Source organism: Cryptomeria japonica, chromosome 9 (genome assembly GCF_030272615.1).
Source record: "Cryptomeria japonica chromosome 9, Sugi_1.0, whole genome shotgun sequence".
Taxonomy (NCBI): domain Eukaryota; kingdom Viridiplantae; phylum Streptophyta; class Pinopsida; order Cupressales; family Cupressaceae; genus Cryptomeria; species Cryptomeria japonica.
Genome location: NC_081413.1, coordinates 133,461,620 through 133,482,861, shown reverse-complemented (window position 1 = coordinate 133,482,861; position 21,242 = coordinate 133,461,620).

Below are 21,242 nucleotides of genomic sequence, written 5' to 3'. Positions count from 1 at the left end.
AAATTTGTACATATTCTGATGTTGCAATTTGACTTACTGACTGGTACCAAGTTGGAGATCCATTCAGGATAATCAATTTGGCGTATGAATCCGACATCCAACAATTTTTTAATCTTTGCCTTGACTAATAATGCCACTTGTTGATGCATCTTTCTTAATTTTTGTTTCACTAGCTTTGCCCCCGGTTTAACTGTCAAATGATGCATTACTAAATCCAAATCCAGTCCAGGAATATCGACATATGACCATGCAAAATTTATTTGTCACTCTGTAAAGAAACTTATGAACTTTGGTCTTTCTCTCCTTGTTAGAGATTATGCCAGGAATATGTTATGTGGAATCTCTTCTGTACCAATGTTTGTTTTGATGGTCTCCTCTACTAACATAGATGATTTTTATTCATATGATGTTGGGATAATGTCAAGCCTTCCATCTTCAGGCACCTCAGAGATGTTTTCACCCTCAGATACGCCCTTTCTTTTTACTTTTTTGGGGTCAGACAATGCCACAATGTGGTTTTCACCATAAAACCCTTGATTTTTTTATTTTTTTTCATTTTTGCAACTAGAAGGCTCAACACCCTCACCAAAATATGCCACGCTGTTGAGTTCTATAGTGTATCCTGCCTTATGGTCCCCAAGCGGAAGATCTTCTTGTATGCCTAAATAGTCGATAATCCTTCATGGCCCCAATCAATAAGTTGGTGGTGAACAAGGGGAAGGCCTTCAATTTTTTTGAAGTCAGTGGGTGTTAGGGTGCAGATACAATTATATTCAAGTATGTCAAGGTAGTTGTCGAGATCATCATTGGCACTCTCCTCATCTATCTCGATTGTGAATGAGTCCAAATTGTCATTACTAAAAGTGTATTTCAGGACAGGTGTCCTCAATCTTTGTGATTTTGACCTAGAACCTAAAGACAAAGACTATGTGGGATCCTCAGGAGTTGTTTCTTGACCAACTCTAAATTATTAATGAAATTCCTCTTCTTCTGTGGGTTCACCTAGTTCTCTGAATGCCTTGGTGAGTTCATAGTCACTGGAGGATTTGTTTGAACCCCATTCCCATCCATTAGAGTTAGTGGAATAGCATCTCTCTTGTTGATTATTGGAAATCATGATTTGTAATGCTTCTTCTGATTTATGAGTGTTTACCCTAGAAGAGATGAAACCAAGCCCTTTCGAGCGTTGATTTTTAAATGTCAATTCTGGTTGCAAAGGTTGAGTGATACCTTCTTTTCTTAAGCCAAGAGGACTTTTACCATCATACCCAAACTTTTGTAGGATCTTGAATCCTTTGCCATATTTTTCACATGGTATCTTGATGTGATCTTGTGTACCATCTTTAGGGTCTTTGTAAAGCATTTTGTATGTCTTCTTCTTCCATTTCACCCCACTTTTGGAATATAGTAGGATCCCATTTTAGTGTAATGATAGATACCCGTTTAGAAGGATGTGACCATCCATATTCCTTTGGTGAACTCATAACTTGCCACAATCACATGGTTTGATTCAAAGTGTATTCACCCATGCCTTTGTCCTGATATTTCCCTTTAAGCTCACCTTGCTTTGATGTTGAAGGTTTTAATGATTTAGGGTCAATATATGCAGAAGATGGGATAGCTTCTCTATTAATTGGAATTATTGTCTCGACTTTTGGCCTCAAGTTATTGCAGTATGTAAATGGATTAGGATCATCATTAACTGTTACTTCAACTCCATTGTGAGGAAACTTAATGTATTGATGGTATGTAGATGGGACTGCTCTCATCTCATGAATCCATGGATGTCCTAGCAATATGTTGTACATGAGATCCAGGTCTAGGACTTGACAAACCACATCCTTTGTAACTGGCCCAACTCTGAGAGGCAAGGTGACTGTGCCTTTGGATGAATGCTCTTCATCATCATATGCCTTGATGGTAATTTTTTTTGTAGCATTCATAGCTTTATCTGAATATCCCAATTGTATTATTACGTTCCAAGTACATATATTAAGACCAGCTCCTCCATCTATTGAGACTCATTTTATTCGATGTTTATGTAGGAAGGCTTCAATGTCTAAAGGTGCATTATGTGGTTGGCTCATGAAGGCATCGTCAACTTCTGTGAATGTAAGAGAATGTGGAATAGAAAGGTATCCCACCATGGCTTGAAACTGGTCCATGTTAAGATTAGTGGAGATAGTAGTGTCTCAAAGTTTTGTCAAGAATGGCCTTATGTGCGGGGGATATGCGTAAGAGCTCAAGGATGGAGATAAGCATGGGCATCCTCCCTAACTATTCTACCAAATCGTACTCAGGTTTGGTTGATGAAGAAGTGGTGGTTTTAGCTAGAGCACCTTGCAAAGTGACCTTACCTCGACGAGTTGTGAAATTACATTCAGAGGTAGGTTCAAAAGAAGATCCAATTCCTTTTAGGACAACTTTAGGTCTTTGGGTAGAATTTTCAGGTGTTTTGTCCTTGATCATAATGGTAGAGACATAATTGTCCATGGAAATGTGATTGATTGTTGAATCATAGTTATAGGATGTTTTAGTATATTTGGTTTGCTCGTCTGTGGCTTTTGATTTTCCCTTGTTGTGTTTAGGGAATGGTTCCTTAAACATCTCATGTTCTTGATTGGATGAATGTCCTTCGATCTCAATGCCACCTCTATCAATAAGATTTGGTAGGATGTTCTTCAAACGATGATAATTTCCTATTTTATGTCCCTTTCTCTTGTGATACTCACAGTAATCATCATTCCATTAATTTGGTTTGACATTTGGCTCATATGGAGGATTGTCTGGAATTGTTATTATCTTGTTTGCCAATACCTTCTTGAAAGTTGATTCAAGTGGTTCTCCCAATGGGGTGTATTTTCTTCTTAGTTTTGAAGTTGTTTGAGTATTCACTTGGTTGTTTGTAGAACTTGATCCAGAAAGAATGATTTTGGGTCTCACTGTGTTAGCATCAACAACACCATCATTTACTATGTTCTTGTTCTTGTTCCAAAATTGTGGCTTGTCTTTTCCTTTAAAGTCATCTTTGTTTTCTTTGAATATATTAATTACTCCTTGTTCAATTAGGACCTTATTTTTTGACAATCCTTTTTCAATGACGTCCTTGAAGGTGGACAAACAATCTTTTCTCAAGTCATAACCAATGTCTTTATTGACATTCTGGGTGAACATCTCTACCATTTGTTTTTGTGGAATTTCACAAGAGCATCTGCTAGCTAAATTCCCCCATCTTTGTAAGAATAATGAAAATGACTCCCCATCCTTTTTCTTGGTGTTGCATAGAGTGGTGATTGATATATCTATCTCTATGTTGTATGAGAAATGTTGGATAAAAGCCTCTGCTAAATCACCCCATGACTTAATTCTAGGTGGGAGTTGAGAGAACCATTCCATAGTTTGATCACCTAAGCTTTGTGGGAATAGTCTCATCAAGTATTTTTCTTCTGATGCTACCTCAATGCAAGCTGTAAAAAACTATCTTATATGTGCCTTAGGGTCTCCTTTGCCTCTGTACTTATCAAGCTTAGGTGTCATGAAATATGTAGGAAAAGGAGGCATTGGAATGCTTTTATCAAATGGATAGGGACATATGTCTCTCATTGTGTAAGTTGGCTTCAATGTATTTATGTCCTCCATTTTCTTTTGTAAGTACTTTATTTGTTGTTCCAAATTGTTCTTAGGTGGAGTACGACTTCTTGGACCATATCCCATGCTTGCACCATCGGGTGGAGGAGGATCATGTTGCATATATGGATAGTATTGATCATAAACATGTTCACATGGAGGAGGTCTATAATGATGTTGCGTATAGGGACCACCTGGTATAGAGTCATAATGAGGATTGAAATATCTGTTTTGTCCATGTATACCATACTCTACAGGCATGTCATGAGTTTGTTTTAGTGTGTTTCCCTCAAATTTGACGTGGGGTTTCCTTGTGTTCAAATTTTGAACATGCCTTTGGATATCCAATTGCTTTGGTGGTTGGTCCTTAGCATTGGTATGTGATTGAGTATATTTTTCTACATAAGACTTCTATAATGGTCTGCGAAGGTGAGTATCATGAGCTTGACCATGTGTATGTGGGACCTCAGGTTTTTGAAACAAAGATGATGGTGATTCAGGCACAAAATGTGGTCCTCTATTACCTCCACTATTAGGCCTCCTTTGATCCATGTTGAGTTGAGGTTCTTGCGAAGGTTGATGTTCCATTATTTGAGACATGTCAAAATCATGAGGAATCTTGGCTCCACTTTGCACCATTACTTGTAGAAAATATTGTCTATCTCTCCTCATTATTTTCTCAACCAATCAATTAAAATGGGGATCCATAATGGAGTCTTCCACTTCTGCTGAATGTACAAAAAAGTTGTCCTTATTGTCATTGTGTGTATCATTGTTGTTTGTGCTATCCATATTCTCAAAATTTTGAATATTTCTATAAGCATACATGTCAGGTAATGTGGTATGATCAGAATTGAAAAAGACATCATTATCATACTCATAGGCACTCTTGTTTGTGAACTCTTGAACCTCTTTAGCTTCTCTCCTAGATTTTTGGGAACGGGTTTCAACCATGAACTAGGTATTTACCAAGATATGTGAGACTAGATGAAAATGGAAAGAGTATGGAAGACCAAGAGTTGGACGGAATGTAAATGAATCTAAGGTGTACTTGCAATGTCCAAAGTGTAAGACCAACAATGTATGTAGTAGAGTAGGTGTGACTTCCAAAAAGATGATAGTTTCTCTTGATGAGGTAAGTTGACCTTGACTCTAAGTAAGACCAAATGAGACCCAAAGATGATAGACCTTGATGAGGGACCACTTAGGAAAATGTTATTCTATGTAGTGTGTTGACAAAGCATGATGAGGACAAGCAAGTGACCTTTTGACTCAAGTTTAGACAAATGTGAATGTAATGCAAGGTGTAAAGCAATCATGAACTTTGTGAGACCCAATAATAGACTAAATGTTAGATGAAAACCCAAAGAAATAACCTAGGAAGCTCAATAATTTTGAAATTGATTACTCTTGTTTTTGCTGGACTGGAATTTTTTCCAATTTTGAACACAGATGTTCTTATATACTTCACAGACACGGTTAAATGACATAGACATTTTTCAAAATTGCACAGACAAGTTTCAGAGATTTTGTAAATGTAGTTTTGCTTGTAATAGCACATATGTATTTCTGCCCTTTAGAGACGTGGCTAAATGACACAGATGTTGTTTAACAATGTATAGATGCATTTCCAAAAACTAAGTGCAATTTTTCCAATTTTGTAAAGTTGATGTTGTGACCAAATCTAAATTTTTTACTATTTTTCGTGACAAGAGGACACAATGTTGATGAGGACTCAATGTTTGCAGGTGTTTAGACTCAAAATGACTCAAAAGAAAGTGTGTTGTTTGATGTAAAAATGTTTTGCATACACTTGAAGACACAAAAGGCACAATGTTTTGATGTTTGATCTTGAATGTTTGAATGTTCAAAAGAAGACAAGCACAATTCCTATGGCTAGCCAGGACAATAGTTGTTGATCCCACATGGGGTTTCCCCCAAGGCTATGCTATTCAAAGAAGATACTTAGATGCTTGACCCCACTGGCTCCACCTTTGCACTCACTTCTCCTAGGTAGCCAAGCATCAGTCCCCATGAAAACACCTTGTGGCGAACTTTGTATCTCTACTAAGAACTGTATGTGTGCGGGCTACTCCAGAGGTCCAACCTCCTGCCCCAACAACTAGAAGGATTTTGGCTTTTTACAACAAAAAAGGTGCTAGTAAGGGCATCTGCTCATGTGGCCATACATGTGACACTTTCAGCTCTGTAAATATAGAAGGTTCCCAGCTGGTAGAGGCTACACCCTACAACTGATCAAATAAATTTGATCAAATGGGTTTATGTGGAGACATAGTGTTGATATGAACTAATCAGCACACGGTACCCATGGCTTTCACCATGGATACAGTTATTGTAAAGTTTTGATGCCAACAGCTAACAAGATGAGAGGGGGGGGGGTGAATTATACAAACTTAATCTTCCATAAATTCAACAGATTCAACCTCGGTAACTTATACTTCAGCAATATAATGAAAACTATAAAAACATTCAAACTTATAAACAGATAACATCACAACACATATAACACCAGATTTAATGTGGAAACCCAAATAGGGAAAATCCACTGTGGGATTTTGAACCCACTAAGAAATATACTCTTCTAGAGTATGCTCGGTTAAAAGAAAATCCTGTTAAAGATTACAAACACATTGCTAGATGTGACCCGGTTAAGGGATTTCCCTCAGATCCGTTAGGATCTTCACTTTGTTAGAAGTGACCTTGTCAAAGGATTTCAAACACTCATTTAGAATGTTACCTTGCTAGAGGGTTTACAAATAAGACTGTTAGGTCCACTCAGTTAAGAGATTTTCTGTCACTTACAAAATAACAATAATAAAAATATATCTGCAACTTCACATCTAAAATGCTAAAGTAGATTCTATTTGCTCAAAACAATCTTGCAATAGGACTTATCTTGTCCCTCTTCTGGGCTCCCTACTCTATTATTCAAATAGGTCTTCAAGCTTCTGTGCTCGGTAATCACTATGTAGCATCCCTATGCTTACACTTGCCCGCATACATTGTTCATCAATAATTTCTTATTTATAAACAATTTGCAACCGTTGAATCTCCTTGATCACATTTCCCATGATCAATCATAGCCATCAGATCTTCAATCTTAACTAGGTTCAATGTATCCTTTGATCTGAAAATGCTTTACCTCACCTTGGAACTTGCATACCTTCCTAGGAACTTGTGCTAGGTTATTGCGGTTCAATCTGTGTTGTAGATCTAGCTGTTGAATTTCCATTGCCGTAGATCCTTAACAAACTTCATGCGTGACATACCAATCATTTATTCATCTCCAGCTCATCAGCATCCTTCATTAAATAATGCTTTTATCCATCCAATGCGATCTGTCATAACTTGGTTGCAACTCGGTAAATACTAAACTTTACTCGGTAGACATTCCACCTTCATTAACCGATATCGATAACCTTAGGGTTTACCGACTAGGTTCCTTAGGGTTTACCGGCTAGGTTCTTTGCTCGGTGACATAGTATAGTATTAACCTTACAATCAACAACAAAAGTAGGATATCAAAACAATCTAAACATCATGATCTCATCATTGTCTAACTGGTAATAGTTGCCCATTGAATAACTTATTTCACCCCTTATTCATCACATCCTTTCTGTGTCTTTTACCGACATCTTAATTCACTTCAAATCAATCTTCTCAAGATATGGCAACATCATACTGAATCAGAAAATCAATTTCTTGACATCAATGACAAAATAATATTATAAAGACAATAATCATCCTTCTTTAGTTATATCAATAATCTCCAACAACCTTCTCAATAACCTTATTGAAATGCCAACAATCTCCTTTCTATTGTAATGCCAATAGCTATTTATAGTGGTTTGGAAGAGGTGGGTTTTCCTTGCTACCACTTGGGTCATTCTCTCCTCACTAGTAGTCCTAATGACCACACTGGGAGATAGGCCCTCTAGAGATAAAACAAAAAGAGCCTATTGCTCAAGACACAATAAACACTAGTTCAATTTTAGTGCACCAATTGAAGTGTTTTGTAATCTATGAAAACAAGGCACACAATAAAGATAAAAAAACCCTTGCCAAAATTATGCAACAAAGATTTGTTAGTAGTTTTGCAATAATACCCCTCCCACAAGCACACAAGTTAGGTAAATTTTAGATCCAAAAGACTTTGTGAAAAAGGGGCCTTCAACAAGACGTGTTGCTTCAAGGACAAGCTACACCAATTTGTTAGCTAGATCACAAGTTGTTAGCTCGAAATAAACCAGATTTGAAATCTAAATGACAAAATAAAGCCTTGAAATTTAAAACAAAATCGAAAATTGCAAAAATTTGAAACACAGACGTGATTTAACCTAACATAGATGCGGTTAAAGATCACAGACATGCCTAAAACCCCCACAGACGCGCCTAGGCAACACAAACACGGTCCCATAACACATACGCGATACAGGAACACAGACGTGACCCTGCAATCTGCACAAAAAGTAAAATAATGTCAAATGCAGACGCGATTATCGAGGTCACAGACGCGACCGAAATTAAAAAAACGTGGTTCCGATATGTGTAGATGCGAAAATGTTGAAATCTTGTCAGAAATGTCAGATATGCAACTTCAAAAACACAAAATCTGCAGCAAAAGATGTTAAATGCAAAAGGGACAAGAGTCCCACCGAGCATGCCAAAATGTTTATGGTAAAAATGAAAACAACAATATTGAAAGACTAAAATGGATTCAACCATGAAACCCTAGCCTAACAACAACAAAGATACACCATAACATATGAAGATTACCTAAGACAATGCAAATCAAATGAAATCATAAAGATTATACCATCATTTCTCCAATAGGGTTTGGATCTCCATTCTTCTTATCTCCATTGATTTTGCTTGATATATTTGCTCTTAGATCTTAAGTGTGCACAAGAGCTCAACAAAGAATGAAAATGTGATTGATAGCTAGATCGCATATGAAAGTTCGAATGCTAGAATGCTTGAAGGATTGCTCAGCTAATTAGGGTTGATAATCAAAGAAGCATCTTCTTATATAGAAGATGCTATAAGAAATGGTGGGATAATATTGAGAGGTGTAAAAGATAAATGGTCGGCTAGGATTAGAGGGTAGGTAAAGGAAATAAGAAAATAGTGAGAGGGTAGGTAGTGTAGGAATTAAGAGATGAATGACATGTGTCATGGGCAGAAAAAGCTAATGAAATAATTAAATAAATAAAGATTTATTTAATTAATAGAGGAAGTGGGATCAATTAAATAAATAAAATTATTTATTTAATTTAGGGAAAGTCAATTTAAATAAATAAATGTATTTATTTAAATGAGAAATAAGGCTAGAAGAGGATAAATGAATTAATTAAATAAATATATTTATTTAATTAATAGAAGAATTAGGCTTAAATAGGTGTCTACACCTTCAACTTGTGTGTAACCTTTTCATACCAATCTTTCTTTGTTCCTTACTACATGACCATCTTCATCAAGCTTATTTCAAAATACCCATTTTGTTCCAATAATATTTTTATTTGTCGGTCTAGGTACTAGTTCCCAAGTCTGATTTTTCTTAATCTAATCTATCTCTTCTTGTTAGAATCTCATATACCGAAGGAAAACTAAGAGGGGGGGGGTGAATCATTTTACCACAAATTAAATAATTAATACAGATTATAAACCATTTACCAAGGCACAATATAAACAACATAGTGAAAGATAAAGCATGAAAGCACAGAACACACAACACCAATATTTTGACATGGAAAATTCGGTCAACGGTGGAAAACCCTACCCACAGTTAGATAATACTTCTGCAACAGTATGTGAAAGAATTACAATGGGGATTGCACTTGCAATCAGGCCTACTGCCTAGAGCTCACTACTCATCACAAAAAAGGAAGTCTCACTGACTTACATAAACATCGGACTACAATCTAGAGAAAATGAACTGTGAAAATAGCATCTCATAAATGCTTGATATAGTTTCGATTAAACACAGATGTCTGCACTATAATACCAAAACCTTCACAACCCTTCGTTGAATGATATAACCTTGTTCACACAATTACCTCTCTTGTATAATGCAGACATAACCACTGATCTCCAAATTACATGAATATGTCGCCTATAAATACAAATCATCAATCTTGATAACAAGGTCGGCTAAACCCTAAACCCATAAACCTTAATTACAAAAAAATACATCACACAATACCACTAGACCAATATTATGATTTACATTACATAGGATGGACCTAATTTAAATTCCCAAATAATTATATCCACCGTAAATTACGCTAAGACCTATATCAACACATTTCACCAACCAATAGAAACCCTCGGTGTAATAACACAAAATAACCAACTGGATCCAAATAGGACCACCAAATCATCATGCTAGCTAATGCGAAGCCACCAAAAAATTAGGACATGATCAAGAACGCCTTCAAAACATTAGGAACCATTTCTATAAGCCGGACCAAAATCACTTAATCAAATCATCGAATATCACCAACCGGTATTAAAGCCAACCGATACCAAGAGATATCAACCAGTAATATAGAACATAAGTGATAGCTTCCGGAGCACCAAATCATGAACCAACTAAATATGACAAGCATATAACCATCTTGAATAATCATCCAAAATAGAAACAACCAATTTGATCAAACCAGATCAGAATCAGTGATAACCAATTCCAACTAGTACAGGTCTAACCGGGATAGAAGTAGCCAACCGAGATAGCAGTAACCAATCGGGATAGCAGTAACCAATCGGGACATAACCATATCCAATCAGAGCATAATGTTTACATAAATGACAACACATATGAAATTCTAGCATATTGCCAACAATCTCCCCCTTTGGCATTGATGGCAACACTGAATGTGAAAAACATCCAAGTGCTAAGGAATGCCAACAATCTCTCCAAATAATCAAGAACCAACAAAATATCTCTCCCCCTAATATTTTATGTTTTTCACATGAACACTATCTCCCCCTTTGACATCAATGACAAAGGATTGATGCCAAACCAAACAACTGACTACTCCCCCTGAGCAATAGCATCATCCCATCAACTTGGATCAGAATATGTTTCTGATAAACTCACCAAATTGATGCATCCTTGGATCTCTAAGTCTTTGCCAGAGGGTTGGTGACCCCCAAATTATCTCTGAAATATTCAAAAGTATCTTTAGGCAATGGTTTAGTTAGAATATCTGCAATCTGTTCCTTAGTAGGTACATACACCAATCTAACTTCCTTTGTTTCAACCTTTTCCTTCAAGAAATTATACCTTATAGAAATGTGTTTTGATTTGGAATGAATACTGGGTTATTTGACATATCAATAGTAGTATTATCATAATGAATAACAATAGACTCACAATACCTTACCCTTATATCCTTCAACATTTTCTTTATCCATAAGATCCGAGTACAATTAGTTGCAACAACTACATATTCAGCTTCAACAAAAAATAATGAAGTGCATGATTGTTTCTTGCTAATCCATGAAACCAATTTCTTCCCAAGAAAGAATGCACCACCTGCATTTCTCTTTTGATCACCAACATCTCCTGACCAATCTGAGTCTGTATAGGCACATAATCTGAAATCATCATCCTTTGGATACTATAGCCCATACTTTGTTGTTCCTGCCAAATATCTGAATATTATTTTAACAACAATATCATGACTTCCTCTTAGATCTGACTGAAATCTAGAAGCAATGCAAACAACATTCATTATATCTGGTCTGATATAAGTTAAGTACAACAATCCACCAATCATTGATTTGTATCTAGATGGGTTCACTCTAGGAGATTCATCTTCTTTAGATAATTTGCAATTGGTTATCATAGGAGTACCAATAGATTTTGAATTTTCAAGACCAAATTTCTTAATAAATTCCTTCACATACTTAGTTTGACAAATAAATATACCATTATTAGTTTGAGTAATCTACAAACCTAAGAATTTTTTTTATCTCTCCAATCATAGACATGTCAAATTCATTCTTCATATCATCAACAAATTTCATGCATAAACTTCTCCTCCAAAAATGATATCATCAACAAAGACTTCAATGATTAGTATGTTATCATGCTCAATCTTATAATATAAGTTACTATTAGCATTACCTTTGCTAAAACCAATCTTTGAAAGATATTTATCTTATCTAGCATACCATGCTCTAGGGGCTTGTCTCAATCCATATAAATCTTTCTTCTATTTGCAAACCATGTCCTTGTCCTCTGATAACAAAAATCCATCAGGATACTCAATGTAGACTTCCCCTTCAAGATCTCCATTCAGAAATGCACATTTAACATCCATCTGATATACCTTGTAGTTCTTGTGTGCAACATAGGCAAGAAATAGTCTTGCTGCTTCAATTCTAGCAATTAGAGCATAAGTTTCATCATAATCAACTCTTTCCTGTGAATATCCTTTGCGAACCAATCTAGCCTTGTTTCTTACAACTTGACCATCCTCATTTAATTTATTTGTGAAAAACCCATTTGGTTCCAATAACATTTTTATCTTTAGGCCTAGGAACCAATTCCCATGTTTTATTCTTTTCTATCTGATTCAATTCTTCTTCCATAACTCTCATCCAGTTCTCATCTTTACTTGCTTCAATAAAAGATTTCGGTTCAATTTGAGAAATTAAACATACCTCTTTAGCAACTAACATTCTTTTTGTCATCACATCTTTCCTTTTATCTCCAATGATCTGATCTTCAGAATGATTCAGATTCACATACCTGGGAGTCTTAGGATTATCTTGATTTTCTGACTCTTTCTACTCATCAATAGTCACTATATAATTTTCTGATATTACCGAAGCAACTAGATCAGTTCTCTGAACTGATTCTTGCACAACCATTTCTGATCATACAATCTCATATTTTGGTCCATAGTCATATGATCTAGTCTGGTTATTACCTTGCTCATCCACTTTGACATTTATGCTTTCCATTATCATATTCAATCATTTTATTATAACATCTATATGCTTTTCTCTTAGTAGAATAACCCATAAATATTCCTTCATCACATCTAGGATCAAATTTCCCTAATGCATCATCTCTTCTGATATAGCATTTAATTCCAAAAATTCTAAAATACTTGATAGTAGGAGTATGACCGAACCATAATTCATAAGGAGTCTTACTGGTATCACCTTTTATGTGTACCTTGTTGAAAGTGTATATCACAGTATTTACAACTTCTCTCCAATAGATATCAGAAAATTTGGCTTCCATCATCATTGACCTTGCAAAATCTAAGATAGTTTTGTTCTTCCTTTCCACTATTTCATTCTGTTGTGGAGCTCTAGGTGCAGAAAATTGTATTTTGATTCCATGCTTCTCACAAAAGTTGTTGAACTCACATGATGTAAATTCACCGCCTTGATCTAATCTTAAAATTTTTATCTTCAATCCTATTTCTATCTCAACCATAGCTTTGAAAATTTTGAATTTCTCAAGAGCTTCTGATTTTTCTTACAAAAATGCAACCCACATCATTCTAGAATAATCATCAATAAGCCACATAAAGTATCTATCACCTTGAAAACTTTTAGTCCTTTCCAGTCCACACAAATTAGTATGAATAAGATCAAGAATTTCATTAGATCTGTCATGTATGCTTCTAAAAGAAGTTCAAACTTGCTTACCCATTTGAGATTCTCTACATACCAGATTATGAGGCTTGCTAATATTGGGCAAATTTCTGACAGCCTATGTTGAACAAATCTTCGCTATGCAATCAAAATTTACGTGAAACATCCTCTTATGCCATAGCCAACTTTCATCAATCTAAGAAATCAAGAAAGCCTTCTCACTAGAGTTCAAATGAAATATATTTCCTTTGGTCTAAGTTCCAGATGCAATTTCCAAACCAGATCTATTGATAATCTTGCATTTTCCATCTAAGAATTGCAAATGAAATCCTCTATCCACCATCTGACCTACACTCAAAAGGTTATGCTTTAAACCTTCAACATAATAAACATTGTTAGTATTAGTCTTACCATCCAAGGATATTGTTCCTTTGCCTTTGATCCTGCATGCCTTATTGTCTCCAAATCTGACTAGTCCACCATCAAATCCTTGTAGAGTTAGGAATTTCCTCTTGTTGCTAGTCATATGATTTGAGAATCCACTATCTATAACCCATTCATCCTCTCTTCAAATTTAGTAGCTAGATCCTTCTCCTCAGCATGATTTGTATCAATGACAGGTTCTAGAGAATCATCCTTGATAGCAATAAAGACCCAATCTTTTCCGGAGCTTCCATTACCGGATCCATTCACAGGTTCATCATCATCATCATCAGTAATACCAAAATCATCATCACCAGCATAGTAACATCATTTATCTTTATTCCTTCTAAATCTAGGTCTACTCTAATATTCCGGATTAGGTTCATAATTCCTCATAAATCTTTCCTAATTCCTAGCAGCTCTTTTAGGACATCTAGAAGCAAAATGACCAATCTTTTTGCATGAAAAACATTTAAAAGGAATTTTTCCTTCATACTTACTTCCAACCAGTCCTTTAGGGATTCTTCTAGCAATTAAGGCTTCCAACTCTTCAAGTTCTTTGTCTTCTCTCTCAATGTCTTCCAATTCTTTAGCATATAACTCCTTCCAGTCTATCTTATGCTTACCAGAGGCAGATTCTCTAAATGCAGTCTTAGTTTTAGCTGCACTCTGATCTCCAAGTTCTTCAAATTCAAAAGCAATCAACTTCCCAAGTAATGTATCTCTGGTAACAAGGGTATTTGACATTGTCCGGAGTTCATTTATTGCAGTAGCCTTCATTTTGTAAGCTAGATGTAGAACTTAGAGAATCTTTGAAACAACCTCATCCTCATTAACATTTCTACCATAACATTTGATTCCCATGACAATCTCATTCACTCTATCCATGAAAGAACTTATCTTATCATATTCTTCCATCTTCAAAGTTTCATATCTCACCTGATAACCTTCAAGTTTTGCAATCTTAACTGCTTGGTCACCTTCATAAAGAGTTTCAAGCTTCAACCAGATCTGCTTAGCATTTTACAGCTCTATGCCATTCAACAACTTCTCATTTGATAGGGCACTTAACAAAGCTTATTTCACTCTGACGTCATTATCTACATTCTTCTATTCATCAATAGGTGTCAGAGTTCTAGAATTAGGATCATGAGGTGTATACGCTTTCTCTGTTATCTCCCAAAATTTAGCTCCAAGCCATCTCAGATGAATCTTCATTCGCTCCTTCCATATTTCGTAATTTGTAACAATTAAATCTGGGACTCTCCTTCTAGTAGGGATTAAATGTAGAACTTGATGCCATTAGATCTCAATGGTTAAGCTTCTGTAGAGAGGACCTCTCTCTGATACCAATTGTTATAATCTATGATACCAAAGGATAACTGAGAGGGGGGTGAATCAGTTTTCCACAAATTAAACAATTAATGCAGATTATAAACCATTTACCAACACACAATATAAACAACATCGTGAAAGATAAAGCATGAAATCACAAAACACATAACACCAATATTTTGATGTGGAAAACCTGGTAAAGGGAAAAACCACGGTGGGAAACCCTATCCACAGTCAGATAATACTTCTGCAAGAATATGTGAAATAATTACAAGGGGGATTGCACTTGCAATCAGGCCAAACTCCTAGAGCTCACTGCTCATCACAAAAAGAGAAGTCTCATTGACTTACATAAACATCGAACTGTTGGCATTTTGGTGTATTTTTGTATCACCGGTGAATGATATGGTTGTCATTTTTGGTAACATAATCTCCCAAGTTTTCACAGTCTATCGGCAGTAAGTTGACTAGTATACAGGGGTTAACCGGTTAAGAAGTGTGTAGACATGAGATCAAATGACAAGCAGTGAGTAGACCGACATACAGGAGATCAACTGGCAAGCAGTGAGTAGACTGACTGAGCAGTAAACAGATCGATATACAGAAGGTAATCTGCTAGGTAGATTTTGATTGGTACACCGGTAGAGTCTATAACTAACAGACTGGTAATGTTCAGTTAACATCCAGTTAAACTGACAGTCTTCTCCAGTCAATGTTAGGATTCCCACAGATACTGAGAGGGGGGGTGAATTAGTATCTAACCGGTAATAAGATTTTCTTAACTTAAAACATGTAGAGCATATTAATACTGTGTACCGGTAAACAGAAATTAATGCAATAAATAGAAATAAAAACAACCACATGAAAAACACACCATAACACAATATTTTAACGAGGAAACCTGGTGTGGGAAAAACATCGGTGGGATTTGTGACCCACAATATTCACTTACTGGCCAATAAGAGAATATTACTGCTACAAGAGGGGCCTGCACATGCAGGAAGGCCAAGTGCCTAGAGCTCACTGCTCAAATAAAAAATGGGAAGTCTCATTGACTTACAAAATGGATTATATAAATCCAGTGTCTTGTACTGCTTCAAAATAGCATCTATAATGCCAGATCTAGTACCGGTTTATAGCTCTGCTTCTTACATAAACCCTTAACCTATAATTCACATAATAGGTCTACCTTATTTCGCCTAATTACATTCCTCTATCTATTACAAAATGTTCTACAATGATCTCTCTTATATAAGAGTCATTTTACAACTTGCCAAGTCGGCTTATAATGATTTTTCAATAATAAAAAATATATATTAACAATAAAATTCCTGTCGGCTTCTGTGCCGGTATGCTTCCTTTCACTGTCGGTGCTGGTGGTCTATGTGTCGGTGTAGAATCTAACTTTGCTGGTGCCGATGGATTGCCTTGTCGGTGTCATAGGATTGTAAGGTTGCCATCAATGACAAAACCTTCAATCACCTACAATGTCTCATTGGAGTGTGCATTTGCCAACAATCTCCCCCTTTGGCATTGATGGCAACACTCATGAGAAAATTCAAAAAGTGTAGTCCAAAAATATGTTACCAAAAAATGTGTGAACTCCCCCTGAGCGGATGAGTCTTTAGCTGATTATTTTCTCATACCACTACTACCCCTTTGGCATCAATGACAAAGGTTGTCAAAGTGTCGATAGAGTGTATTTTCCTATCTCAACCTTATAACCGGTTGGTTACAATTTGAAAAAGTTCTGCCAGAACCAAATTCAAGTTCTCAATGAACTTTTTGCTGTCTTTTATTGCTGCCTCTGTTCTTTGAACTGTACCGGTGAGGTGTTGCATTTGCTATGCCGGTGTTTTCTATCCTTGTACTAATGCATCAGATATTTCTTTCCTTAAACATGCGAGGTAGTTCAACTTTGGACTTAATCTCCATTTCAGATCCTTAGCCTTACTTTTTATTTTCTCCTTTTCTCTTTCTAGCTTTAGTAACTCTTCCTCAAAACCTGTTATCTTTTGCTCAACAATTGATAATGAATCAGATGAATTAATAAAATTGTCAACTAGCTTATTAATTTCCTCCTGTATCTTGCTCATTTTCTTGTCTATGTCAACTATCAAAAAGTTTGTCTTACAAGTGTCTCTATACAAAGTTTTGAACTCCTTAAGTGTGTTGCATAGTTCCAATAGAAGTGTGTCAAACTGCCTTGTACACTTCTTTATTTGTTCCTCAAAGAATTTTTGTTTTTCTTTTTCTAACCTCTCTTTGAATGCTTCCTCCTTTATTTGTTCAATTGTCATTGTGTTGTTAGTAATATACTTAGACAAAGTGTCAAGTTGACTCAAAGAATCCTTATTATCTACATTGCATTTTGGAGCTATCATCTTCAAAATTGGAATTGTGTCATCTATAGCTTTATATGCCTGTGAACTACAATCTGTTATTTTTTTTATAGAATCTAAAAGAACTTCAGTTACATTTGTTGATTTAAATCTTGCAGTTGAAGAGCCAACACTCTGAATTCCGCCGGTGGGAGCAATATCCTTGCTTGTAGTGACCTCTGGTAGGCCAGTTTGTGTTTCCATTTCCTTAAGCAATGGCTTGTTTTGCTCAGTAGTTGTCAGAGGCGTTGATTCTATATTAACCTATTCCTGTGCTGGAGCCTGTTGCTCTGCTTGTTGCTTTGTTTGTTGTTCCACTTGTTGTTCTATTTTCCCATCTACCGGTTTACCTTCAGTGTTTTCTATGTTATCAGTTACCGGTGGCTCACTAGCCTTATCTATCTTACCGATTGTGTCCTTATCTACCACAATGTTGACCTTCTGAGTATCAACATCTACTATATATAGTACCTCAGAATTAGGATTTGTATCATCTTGTGATATATCCATACTCTCATTAGCCGGTTGATCTTCAGTTGTTGTTATCGGTGGTGTAATTAGAGGTGGTGGGGATAAATTATCTCTTATTTTGATGCTTGGAGGTCCACCAACCTTTCCTTTTCCCTTATCCTTGTCTTTCTGATATACCTTGATTGGTTTAGGGTTTCTATACTCTTCTTGTTTTTCCTTCTCAACAAGGAATATATCCCATGCATTTTCAGTTTCCTTTGCAACCTCATTTACTCTTCCAGCCATTAGTGCAATATGTTGGTGTGCAGTAGAGAATACTGACCGGTTAGCCTCTGCAATTAGCTCATCTATTTCTTTCGGAGAGTTAACTGGGTAGACAACAAGTAATTTTTCAAGTTTTATTTTCTTGTCAAGCTCTACAACAGCTTGTCTTCTTGCTTCCAGTCTCTTGAATAGTTCATCTGGTAGTTCATCTACAACTTGCATCAAGAACTTCTTGTAGATATCCAAGTGTAAAATAACACTATTTTCAACCTTTTCTTTATCATCAACTGATAGTGAGTCATATAGTTGGTTGATGTTTTTAAGTTTTCCTTCTTCTGTGATTTCATCCAACAGTCTATAAATCGGAGTAATATTTTGTTGAGTCCTTTTCTTTGGTGTCAACGTTTTCTTCTTAGGAGTAGACTTCTTGACCAGGGGCCTCACTGCCTGTTGTTTTTGTCTGGTTCTTCTAGGCGAAGGTGTGGATACCGGTGAAGGTTCCCTTTTTCTCACAACTCTTTTAAATGTTGCTGGCATGTCACTCTCTGAAGAAGTTGCTACGGATGAAAGGTGAGTTTCTAGTTGTTGTGCTTGTAACTCATCTTCAATGATACCAGTTTGTTTTAGTACATCTTCTTTGATAGCCTTAGCCTACCTTGAACCTCTCCTCACTGTTGCTTCTACTTTCTTCACTCTCTTATTGGATTGAATTTGATTTTCAATGGTTTCAGTGCTGCCAAATACCTCTTCCTTAGGTTCATTGGGTGCTTCTAGAAGGGCTTTTGCATATGTTTCAATGATGTGATCATCTGTCTCATAACCCATTTCAGTAACCCAAATTGTTCTTGGGATAACTGCTTCCATCCAGATCTCATCCTTCTTAATCAAAAAGCATATGTCATCCTTATATTTATCTACAATTGTTTGTGATAATCTTACTCTAGTGTTCATTCTGGCCTTTAATGCTTGAAAGTATTCATTAATATTCTTTTCTCTGTTTTCACCCATGTTGTTCAATAAGTCAGATAGTCGTTTGCCTGCCGGTATGTCAAATCCAAGGTTCTTATTACCTATATTGGGCACCTGTTTGGTTATATGTAGCATTAAGCAAACAAGTAAGTTACAAAATCTAAATGTCCCTTTCTTATCCTTCTTGATCTTTCCTAGATTGTCAATAAGTTCATCCTTTAACCATTCACATACATCAATTTTCACATTATCTTTAACCATATCATGAGCACTCTTTATGCATAAGCTGGAAACTAAATTTGGTCTGTTTGCATGTGTTGTTTTGTAGCCTAAAATCATGCTAATGAATCTCACATTTATGTCAGTTACATCATTCACCCTTAAAGACCTTTTGTCGGATGTTGCACCTGTTAGGTTCATTACCAGGTCATTTAAGACCTTCTTTGTTTTTTCAGGTCTATTACCGGTGGAGGGTAACCCTGTTACAGCTTTTACAGCTTCCTTAGTCATTTTGTGAATTGAATCCAGCTAGAAAAATTCACCATGAACCCTTCTCAACACTATCCTTATCACTTCCTTGGGGAATTCCAGAATGCAGAGAATTTCTGTGAATCCTAGGGTTTCAATTATTTTGTGTTCAAGTTTCACATTACTGGAATCATCACAAATAATAGTCTTGTACATGTTCTTAATTTCTTCATCTCCTAATTCTTCTATATGGCAATGAATATACATCCTAGGGTCTTTTGCAAAAATAACTCCTTTGGGAATTTGGGAAAATGCACCAACATTATCATCCTTTTTTGCTATCTCGGGAACTAACTGAAAAATGGGCCTAGGGCACTTGATTACCTCAACTACAGTAGGGTTTGCTATGAATTCAGGTACTAAAGAGGATGCCATGATTATAAATACCTTTTTCTACCTTTGGAAAGATTGATTGCTGAAATGCTTTGCCTCTTTGCTCAAAATGCCTTAGCTTTGGAAATTTCATGCTCTTCGAATGTTTGAATGCTCGGTGAAGTAAAATGGAGCCAAAAAACACTAATTTATAATGTCAATCTACCAACTACCACATTAATGCTTACCGGTTAAGTACTTACTTAACATATCTTCTGGTATAGAAGTAATTTCAACTTCTTACCATCAACCGAGGGAATAATAGCATATTTCACATTTGATTGCTAAACCCTTAAAAGAATTTTCTTCAATTAGATGAAGAGACTCCTACCGGTGGAGTGCTACTTTGTTCTGCCGGTGGAGTGTTTCTTGGTTCTACTGGTGGAGTATTCCCAACACCATTTAGTTATGATTTTCTGATCCATTGTTTTGAGAATTCTTGCTTTACTTCTTCAACCTTTTCTTTACCTTTCAAACTAGGACCTTTGTTGCCTATCGGTGGTGACTTGCTTCTACAAAATTTGGCAATATGCCCAATTTTGTTACATGCATAACAAGTCACATTATTTCTCTAAATAGCCTTTTCATAACCTATGCTGTTTTGTGTTCTGCATTGATTAGATAAATGTCCAAATCTTCCACAAACATAAATCTTACATTCATTCTGCAATTTTTTGAATTATGACCAATTTTGTTGCATTTTGAACATTGACCGGTGGGTGCATTGGTATTCTGATTACTTCTAGATCTGCATTGATTTTCTCTATGACCATATTTGTTACAATTAAAGCATTTGCCATTAAATTTATAAGCAGTAGGTTGTCTTATCGGTTTGCTATGATCCTGTGTGTTTGCAGTACCAGAGCTTTCACTAGTTTCAAAGTTAAGACCATTAGTGTCACCATTAGGTTTCTGATTCTTCAATAAGTTGCCAAGTTCTTCTAAGCTTTTCTTGAATTTTTCTTTATGTTGATTTGCTGCAACCAGTTCTCCTGCCAAGATACCTTTTTGTCTCATGAGTTCATTTGAGTCATTTTGTGCATGCATCAGATCTATCTTCAACATATCATTTTCATAACTAAGTCTTGTGTTTTCATTTGCAGCATCATTCAGTCTTCTAGTCAAGTCTTCTTCATTCTTCTATCTATCTTCAATTTCTTTAGAAAATCTTATAGTCATATCCTACATCTCATTCTTTGTTGTCATGTTTTCTTGTTTCAGCTTATTCATCAG